The sequence below is a fragment of the Bidens hawaiensis genome, unplaced genomic scaffold (assembly GCF_021521415.1).
Source record: "Bidens hawaiensis isolate Kalapana, Puna unplaced genomic scaffold, B.hawaiensis_p1.1 tig00023231_1, whole genome shotgun sequence".
Taxonomy (NCBI): Eukaryota; Viridiplantae; Streptophyta; class Magnoliopsida; order Asterales; family Asteraceae; genus Bidens; species Bidens hawaiensis.
In genome coordinates, this window is record NW_027493646.1 from 152,847 (window position 1) to 163,435 (window position 10,589).

Consider the following 10,589-nt stretch of genomic DNA (forward strand, 5'->3'; position numbering starts at 1 on the left):
AAGGAACTGAGCCCTAATAATACTCAAGGCAAAAAGGGACTGAGCCTTAATAATACTCAAGGTAGAAAGGGATTAGACCCTAATAATATTCGAGGCAGAAAAGGGACCGTGCCCTAATAATACTCAAGGAAGTAGGGCGTAATGCTCTTTTAAATATAGGAGTATATAAAGTAAGATTAAATATAAAAGTATGTATGTATGTATGAAAGAAAGATAATCATATTAAGAATATAATATGTATCCTCGGATGCATATGTATATGGATATAAATGTATGTTATGTAATATGTATTAACTAGAACTCACTCAGTGTAGCTGACTTTTAGTATGTACGCAGGTATATATGTTTATTGAGCTGACATGAGGATGTAACATGGCATGGATGGAACGGCTGACATATGAAGATGGAAGAAATGATGTATTAAATATGATGTTTTATGTTATGGTTCCAAAGAAAAGATTAAATGTTTTGTAACTAATGATTTAAGTTAACGTTTCCACGAAATTTTAATTAACTCTGATTTGTAGAACTATATTTATGAGTAAATCCAACTCTAAAAGTGAGGCACCGGGAATGGGGCCTTACACACGACATTTTAATTACACTATATTATATGATACACATGGTAGAATTTTCGTTACCCCAAATTTATTTTCAAAACAACTTTCATTATGCAATCCTTGGTTTATTATAAATTTTCACAAATAAAATTTGCATTTTTACGATTTTCCTCGTTTTAAATTTCTTATGGTAGTTTCGCCTTGATTTTTCAAGAAATTCACAAAATTATAGCTTGTAATTTTCTTGAAATCCTCATGCAAAACTTCATAGAAATTCTATTTTAAAGAAAAAAATCGTTTATTTTCGATATCTCGATTCACAATGACAATCATTTTAACTTACCATGATATTTTTGTTATACGATATTAAATAACGAACTTCTTAAAAATTTTCTTTACGCAAATTCACAAACGAACCTTGAACATCCAAAATTGTTACATGATTCCTATGGTTTTTGTTTCCCGTCGCATCGCGCGGGCACATGTCTAGTATATATATATATATATATATAGGTTTAGTTTTTTTTTTAATTTAAGAAGTGATTCTTATAGTGTGGAGTGCGAGAAGTGAATTAGACCAATCATAAATTTTCTTTTTATTTTTGTATTATTTAAATGCATGGGTATTTTAGTAAAATGTGAGTTATATTTTTTTTTTGTAACTAATCACACTTAAGTAAGTTACAATCCATTAATTTTAGTATTTCATCTTTAATTACAATTACTTAACCCAACCAATACAAATAAATATAGTCTCCTCCACCTAAATCAACATCAAGATTCAGTTTCAAATAACTCAAGACCAGGTAGGGAATTCAATTTCAAAATACAAATTTAAATTCTGTTTAGAGTTTCAATTTTCAGAATACGAGTTCAATCATTTGCAATATTCATTATAATAATGTCATTGATATCCAATGAATGAAAATGAAAAGACCACAAAGAGTTCACCTCAAAGTTGTTTGACTACTCGAGGTTAGTCCCACACCTCATAACCGCAAAAATCAAAAGAATTAGTCCCTATATTTGGCGTCTTTTTCAGAAGATAAGATATACAGTAAAAGCCGTAACTCTACAAACAACTGAATTCACGATAGAGTTGGTTGCAACACTAACTGATGGCATGGTGACTGGTGAGAATTAAGGAAGAGATCAGCTAACAAACATGATTTGAAAAAGAAGATAGAATGAAGTTTGCAAAACCTGTAATAAGAGGCGTACTGGAAAATGTAGGTTTGAAAAGTTGTTCCGTGAAAATTGCAAGATGATGGGAACAATAAATTTGAATACCGTATATTCATGTAGGTGTTGCTTACATTACTATTTGTTGATTTTTTTTATATATTTAAAACAAGATTTGTTAGTGTATCTAAGCCCAAGTTGTTGAGATGTGACATCTAAGGACTCTATTTTGAAAAGAGGAAGATGTTGGGTTCAAGTCTCACCTGTTACAAAACCTATGATAAGTTTCTTCCTGAGATGGAATGAAAATGATGTAGTGGGTCAATTGCACGTCAGTGACTAAATAACAAAATTAAAATAAATTTTAATATTAAAAGAAGCTGACTTGTACGTGAAACACATGTTTTATGTGTTTTATGTTCAACGAAAAGAGAGATGTTCATAACTAAAGGAATATGCTAGCATGTAATAATAATAATAATAATAATACTACTACGTTAGTATTCTATTTCCATGTAACTTACATGATTAGATTAAAATATATTCCATTCAACTATTCAAGATCAAGCTATAATTAGCATTAATACAAGACTTGCAGGTGCAACATATGTTGAGGATCAGAAATTATTAACGTTGAAGTAAAGGTGACTCAAACTATGTTACACTTTCACTAATTAATCTTTTATATAAAAATGATAAACTACACTAATTTAAACTATGTCAAGTTTTATATAAAAAATGTTTAAATAAGAAGTAAAACAAAAAAAAAATGACTTAGAATACATTAAAATAGTTTGAAAATGTAATATATAAATTTCTTACAATAAACTTTAAAATCACATATAAATAATCATTTTAATCACTAAAACTCTTATATTTTACCCTTTTGTCTTTAAAACTCAATAAAAAACAATTCCACAGCTGTAATATCTTAATATTTTATCTTCACAACACTGACCAAACATTTTTTCAAGAAGACTTCTATTTTAATTCATTACTATTTTTTTTTTTTAAATTGACTTTCATTAAAAACAAACACAACCAACGACTGTCACCAAGACAGAGAAAGACGCTGAAATCCAAAAACCAAAAACAATAACCCATTTATTATTTTAATATATTATTATTCAACGATTTAAGACTACACAGGCTTGTAAGTTGTCTTAAGTTGACTTCACCTTATTAATCATCAAAAGTTTCTGTACATATAAGGCTGATGATTATTCAACTATCATGAAGAAAACATACATATTATTACTCAAACTCTACTACATCTTTTACTAGTTCTTACTTTGATCTCTACAACAATTTCAGATCCACTGGCAGATAATTTTCTTCAATGCCTCTCTCAAGATCCAAATGTCACAACCTCCGATTTCGTATTCACCGAAAACAACACAGAATACTCATCTGTTCTTCAGTCAACCATCATAAACCTTAGATTTTCAACATCCACAACTCCAAAACCACTAGCTATAGTCACACCCTTAACATATTCCCATGTACAATCTACAATACTTTGTTCAAAAAGTTTCAATATTCAAATCCAAATTCCAAGTGGCGGACGCAGGCCTTTCATACACTTCATATGATCAATCCTCTTTTGTTGTTCTTGACCTCAGAGAATTGCGGTCAATAACAATCGACTCGGATCAGAACACTGCGTGGGTCGAAACTGGTTGGTGAATTTTATTATTGGGTGTCCCAAGCAAGTCAAAATCTTGGATTTCCAGCAGGGATCTGTACAACTGTCGGTGTCGGTGGTCAAATAAGTGGAGGCGGATTTGGGACTATGATAAGAAAGTATGGTCTAGCAGCTGATAATGTCATCGATGCTCGAATGGGAGACTTCTTGATCGAAAATCGATGGGGGAAGATTTGTTTTGGGCGATTAGAGGCGGCGGTGGTGGAAGTTTTGGTGTTGTGGTTGCTTGGCAAGTGAATCTTGTTGTTTATGTTCCTGATAAAGTTACAGTTTTTAGTCTTTCCAAGACTATAGAACAAGGCGGTTCGAGTCTTTTTAACAGGTGGCAGTATATTGGACACAACCTAAGTGAAGATCTATTCATAAGAGCTATAATACTACCTACTTTTAATGAGGCAGGAAACAGAACACTTCAAGTAATATTCAATTCGATGTTTTTTGGAAACGTCGATAAGCTCATTGAAACTGTAACAGATAGCTTCCCTGAGTTGGGATTACAGGAAAGCGACTGCAGTGAACTGAGTTGGATCGAATCGGTACTCTTTTTTGATAACTATCCAAAAGGGCAAAGCATTGATGTCCTTAGAGACAGGACACCCCAGCCCAAAAGTTACTTTAATGCTAAATCCGACTATGTGAAAGAACCGATACCTGAGGAGAAACTAGACGAGATATGGAAATGGTGTTTGGAGGGAGAGAACCCGATCCTTATAATGGAACCGCATGGTGGGAAGATGGATGAGATTGAAGAGACGAAAATTCCTTACCCTCATCGAAATGGGTATTTGTATAACATACAGTATTTCGAGAAATGGGATGATGGGAGCGTTGAAGCATCAGAAAAGCGTATAAGTTGGATGAGAAAGATGCACGAAAATATGACACCGTATGTGTCAAAGAATCCTAGAGCGGCTTATGTGAACTACAGGGATTTGGATTTAGGTGAAAATGACAATGCAGATAACACAAGTTACTTGAATGCGATGACGTGGGGAAACAAGTATTTCGGTGACAACTTTGAGAGGTTGGCACTGGTGAAAGGCGTTGTCGATCCAGATAATTTCTTCTTCTTTGAGCAGAGTATACCGCCTTTGATTACGAGTGAAGAGAACAGTCACGCTGGGTCATACGAAAGCATGTGACTTTACGAGCCGCTAGATCATGTTTCTTATTAGTAATCGTTACTTGTTTCTAATGTGATGAATAAATCAGATATTCTTAAGATGGTTGATAAATTATTGTCTTGAATAAAGTTGTTTGATGTTGAGTTCCACTGCTTTGCAATTTGCATAAATAAATGATTTGGTTTTCCACTATGTTTATTTAAAACATCTTTATGCTATTGACTAGGGGTGGCAACCTTGACCCAAACCATTCCAAATGGGTCAATTTGGGTTGTTTTAAAATTCAAATGGGTTGAATTGGGTCATAGGTTTTAATTAAATGAGTCAAAATGGGTCACTTGAAATTCCACATTCTTATTTTTGGGTCAAAATGGGTTGACAAATTTAACTACATGGGTCGATGTGGGTTAGTGTATTAAGGAAAAGTGACATGTTTGGGTTGAAATGGGTTTTAGATTGGAACGATATCGGTTTAGGTTTCGGCTCGGATCAGCTTTCGTGCCGACACGAGTTTTAGCACTGGACGGGTTGGGTTTCGGTTTCTTTCGAGTTTTCGCACTAGACGGGTCGATTAAGGTTTTTGATTCGTTTTCGTCGACATTTCGGTTTCGGTTAATTTGTCGGGTTTTGTTTTGTTTTTTTTTTTTTGATGAACGAGGTTAACGGTGAAAATATTTTGGTTTTTTTACTATTTTCGTTATTTGTTTATATTTTAAGTTATGATTTTTTATTTGTTTTTTTTTTAATTTTTTTTGAGGGATTTTGATCTTAATAGAAATCATCAAAAAATTAATAAAAAATTAATAAAAAAATCATAACTCAAAAAATAAAACAAAAACAAAAAATGTAAAAAAACTAAAATGTTTCATCCGTTGTCCTCGTTCAAAAAAAAATCGACAAATTAACCGAAACTGAAATGTTGACAACAACGAAACAAAAACATGCTGAAACAAGTTGTTAAGTGATGAAAGGAACTGAAAAATCGCTAAAGCAAGCTGTTAAGTGCTTAAACGAGCTGAAAAATCGCTTAAACGAGCTATTTGATGCTAAAACGAACTGAAAAATCGCTTAAACGAACTGTTACGTGCTGAAATGAACTGAAAAATCGCTTAAACAAGCTGTTACGTGCTAAAACGAACTGAAAAATTGCTTAAACGAGCTGTTACGTGCTGAAACGAACTGAAAAACCGATTAAACGAGCTGTTACGTGCTGAAACGAACTGAAAAATTGCTTAAACGAGCTGTTACGTGCTGAAACGAACTGAAAAATCGCTTAAACGAGCTGTTACGTGCTGAAACGAACTGAAAAATCGCATAAACGAGCTGTTAAGCGATGAAACGAACTGAAAAATCGCATAAACGAGCTGTTACGCGATGAAACGAACTGAAAAATCGCTTAAACAAGCTGTTACGCGATGAAACAAACTGAAAAATCGCTTAAACGAGCTGTTACGTGATAAAACAAACTGAAAAATCGCTTAAACGAGCTGTTACGCGCTGAAACGAACTGAAAAATCGCTCAAACGAGCTGTTACGCGCTGAAACGAACTGAAAAATCGCTTAAACGAGCTGTTACGCGCTGAAAAGAACTGAAAAATCACTTAAACGAGCTGTTAAGGGATGAAACGAACTAAAAAATCGCTAAAACGAGCTGTTACGCGCTGAAACGAACTGAAAAATCGCTTAAACGAGCTGTTACGCGATGAAACAAACTGAAAAATCGCTTAAACGAGCTGTTACGCGCTGAAAAGAACTGAAAAATCGCTTAAACGAGCTGTTACGCGATGAAACGAACTAAAAAATCGCTAAAACGAGCTGTTACGCGCTGAAACGAACTGAAAAATCGCTTAAACGAGCTGTTACGCGATGAAACGAACTGAAAAATCGCTTAAACGAGCTGTTACGCGCTGAAACGTACTGAAAAATCGCTTAAATGAGCTGTTACGCGCGGAAATGAACTGAAAAATCGCTTAAACAAGTTGTTACACGCTGAAACGAACTTTAAAATCGCTTAAACGAGCTGTTACGCGATGAAACAAACTTAAAAATCACTTAAACGAGCTGTTACGCGCTGAAACGAACTTTAAAAATCGCTTAAACGAGCTGTTACGCGATGAAACGAACTGAAAAATCGCTTAAACGAGCTGTTACGCGCTGAAACAATCTGAAAAATCGCTTAAATGAGCTGTTACGCGCTGAAACAAACTGAAAAATCGCTTAAACGAGCTGTTACGCGCTGAAACGAACTGAAAAATCACTTAAACGAGCTATTACACGCTGAAACGAACTGAAAAATCGCTTAAACGAGCTGGTACGCGCTGAAACGAACTGAAAAATCGCTTAAACGAGCTGTTACGCGCTAAAACGAACTGAAAAATCGGTTAAACGAGTTTTGACCCAAACCCGTTTTGACCCGTTCCAACCTTGACCCGTTATAACCCGAACTTGTTGACCCTAACCCGTTCCGACCCGAACCAAAACAACCCATTTTTTAAGTGACCCGTTTCGACCCTAACCCGTTCCGACCCATGACCCGTTTTGACCCAACCCAACCCATCTGCCACCTCTACTATTGACCAATACCAAGTAACACTTGTGATTTTGGAGGAACAAATTAATGTAGCCGTTTTAATCTTTTTTATTTTATCATACGCCTAACGAAGGAATGTTTATTTTATTTGATAGTTATAGTTCTCAATTAATGCAGTGTAATGCACTCCGTCATCGTCGCAAGTCACAACAGTTGTCTGCATGTTAGATTTCATTAATTCTCTTCATTTTGATGGATAAATTAAAATTTATTTATGTCTTCTCTTGAAGGTTGAAGAAACGTGGATCGACTCAATGGTAGACGATCTACTTTCCTCGGGTGTGATTATGCAATTTCACCGATGGTTTCTCTTGGATCTGGGTTCTTCCACCTACAAAATGAACAACACCGTCAACTTACCCCTCAGAAAGGGACAGAGGGGTCCTCTTTGGGGTAACCCTCCGGTGTGAGAATAAGTATTTTGGAGAAGATAATAATATGTCCCAATAAGGAAATCTGGAGAGTATTGCTTAATAGCTGAATACTCTGTGTGATTGTGTTACTGGATGTAACTGTCTGTGATTGAATGTAATTGAATATGATTGAATGTGAATGAATGATGATGTTACTGGCTGTAACTGTGAATGATTGAGTGTCTCTCCTTGTGGAGTTGATGCTGTATTTATAGTGCTAGGGTTTCCACTGATTGGGCTCAGCCTTGTTGGCCTCCTCCAATTGCTCTACGCCACGTGTCCTCTGGGACACCTGGTGCTTTCTCATTGGTTATAATTACGTGGTAGCACATGGGTTGTGCTGAGTTGTCCACCTTTCATTTGGCTGCTGTCAACATCAGCATATTCTTATTCCTTAAAAAGATATCTTCTGGAAGGTTGTCTGACGTGCACAATCAAGGTTGCCCTAATCCTGATTTGGATAAGGACGAGGTTGATTATGTGCATGTGTGATATGCGCCAATCCTGAGGATGCGCGAGGTCTTCTCTTTATTCTCACGCGCAGATGTTTCATGCGCAGATGTGATATGCACGAGCATGTGATATGATGTGATATGCGTGAGCATATGTGTGCCTGGGCATATGATGCCTGAGCATGTGTGGTGCCTGGGCATATGATGCCTGAGCATGTGTGGTGCCTGGGCATATGATGCCTGAGCATGTGATGCATGAGCATATGTGATATGCGCCATGCGCATAGGTTTTGGCTTTGTGACTTCTTAATGTCTTGATTTCAAGCCTGTTGTCTATATCTTGTGGGTTGACCCGCCTCGCTCGTTGTTGAGGCGGGTACATACCTCTTCAAGCCCCCCCAGTCTAATGTGTGTCTTGTCTCGCGCGAGCGAGGCAAGATAGATATTAGACTTAACAGTTTGTTCTTTTAGTAGGGGTTTGTCTTTTTCTTCTTATTATTCATCGTTGCGCGAAATTCTATCCTCTTGGGTACAAACGAATCGTCCCTGAACGTGGTTGGTTGTTGCTGACGTGGGCCAGTGATGGAGACGTGTCAGGCCTTTCGTGTGCTCGAGGTGCTACAGTTGCCTTTCGTGTCCCCTCACATGCTGTCAGGGACACGTGTCGCGCTCGTGTTGGTCCGTTCCTGCGAGTGGTGGCGCGTGTACTCTGGCAGCAGCCGTATAGTTTCCTTTCATGTCCCCTCACACAGTGTCAGGGACACGTGTCGCGCTCGCATTGGCCAAGACCTGCGAGTGGGGGCGCGTGAAGTCCGTTCAGCACCAAAATTTCTCTCTCCTGGGCCTATAAAAGCCAGCCCTTAGAGTCTTTTTATCCTTCATCTTCTTGTTTAATATTCATAGCTCTTTTCTTTCTTTCCTTGTATTCCGATTACCCTTGTTCTGCTTCCAGCTATCTGTTTTTCAGAAGTTTCCCTTGTTCGATTTTACAGTTGTATGTCTGATAGTTCAGACAATACAATCTCCCCCATCCATTGCCGTAGAAAATCGTTAGTAATGTCTACATTGAAGAAGACCGGCAAGGGGAAGAAGGCTGCTGAGGGCTCATCGGAGGAGGTAGGGAGGACCAAGGCGGTGAAGAGGTGGAATGAAATCCCCTGCAAATTGAGGCAGGCTGATCTTGACAGCCTTATCGCCTCTCAGGGTTTTCCCACCCTGTTTGGCTGCATGTTGCCTGTGGCCGGGCAAACGGCCGCGGACCCGCCTACCGGCTATATATCCCTATATAGCCATTTTTTCACCCACTGCAACCTTCGTCTCCCGATGACAAGGTTTGTGGGTGCACTGCTCCAGTTCTATGGGATTCATATATCCCAAGTCCATCCGTTTGGACTTGTGCGCATGACTCACTTTGAGTTCATGTGCAAATCCCAGCGCGAGGAGCCCACCCCTCGGCACTTTCAGTTTTTTTACAAGCCCAAGATCCAAGACAGTTGGTTCTCTTTTATTCCTCGCAGTCAGAAGGTGAAGTGCTCCACTGTTTCATTCAAGAGCCTTCATGACTGGTCTGAGAGGTTCTTTTACATAAGGGCTGGTGTGATCCCCATCCGCATGACCATGCGCGCGATTTCTTCTGCGCCTGCGGATGTGGGTGTCCTCAAGAACCCAACTGGCGCCTGGGTTAATAAGCTGACCGCTGAACCATCCCCCGCCAAGAACATTTGTGAGGAGGCGCTGGTGGGGGTTGGTATGAGCAAGAGGTGGGCGGACAGCGCGCTTGAGCCCGTTATCCAAGTCGACGGGTTATGTAAGTTTTATCTCATTGCTTTACTTCTGCGCGAATATAATTCTTTTTGCTGAACTCATTTGACTTGTTTTGTGCAGTCACCAAGGAGTATATCCATGCCGCCTATGATGAGCACATGGAGGGTGGATCCGTCGCGCTGGGCGCTGGGGAGGTTGGCTTCCCCGATCGCTTTGATGACATGTTCATCCCTGTTGATCTGGGATTTGTCTTCGACAGCGATGCGCCTGGTAAGCCTTTGTACTTATGCATTTTCCTTTATAATACCAAATTTTGCTAACACTTCTGTTGCATGTATTGTAGATGCGCTGGAGAACTACGAGCTGGAGCTCGCGGAAGAGGAGGAGGAGGAGGAGGCGCCCCAACTAAAGCGTAAAGCTAAGGGGAAAACTGGCGCAGGGGCCAGTAAGAAACAGAAGAAAGATGTTGCCCCTGTTGTTCAGGATCCTCCTACTCGGGCGGGAGGATTTGGGAAAACCCAGGAGTTTACCACCAAGGTTTCCTTGTCTTCCCTGCCTCAAAAAGTGGGCAGACCTCCTGTCCACCTGAGGCATGGTGCCACTACCTCCTCCGTTCGCGCGGCTGAAACGCCCGCGACAGGTAAACTTTGCTTATCCTTTATGTTTCTACGAGCGCGATCCTTATAGGATTACTAATGAATCTTGTCTTACTCAAATGTTTGTAGAGCCGGCGACAGCGCAACAAGATGCCGAGGCTGCGCCGGAGGTCGCTTCGAAGTCCCCCGTTTTACCCTCAAAG

The 10,589-nt window shown here is 38.8% G+C and overlaps 1 pseudogene; it reads left to right on the forward strand.

Moving 5' to 3' along the window:
- Positions 1 to 1,477: 1,477 nt before the first annotated feature.
- LOC143567185 (monolignol oxidoreductase AtBBE-like 15 pseudogene) lies at positions 1,478 to 4,668 on the forward strand (annotated as a pseudogene).
- The last annotated feature ends 5,921 nt before the right edge of the window (positions 4,669 to 10,589 follow it).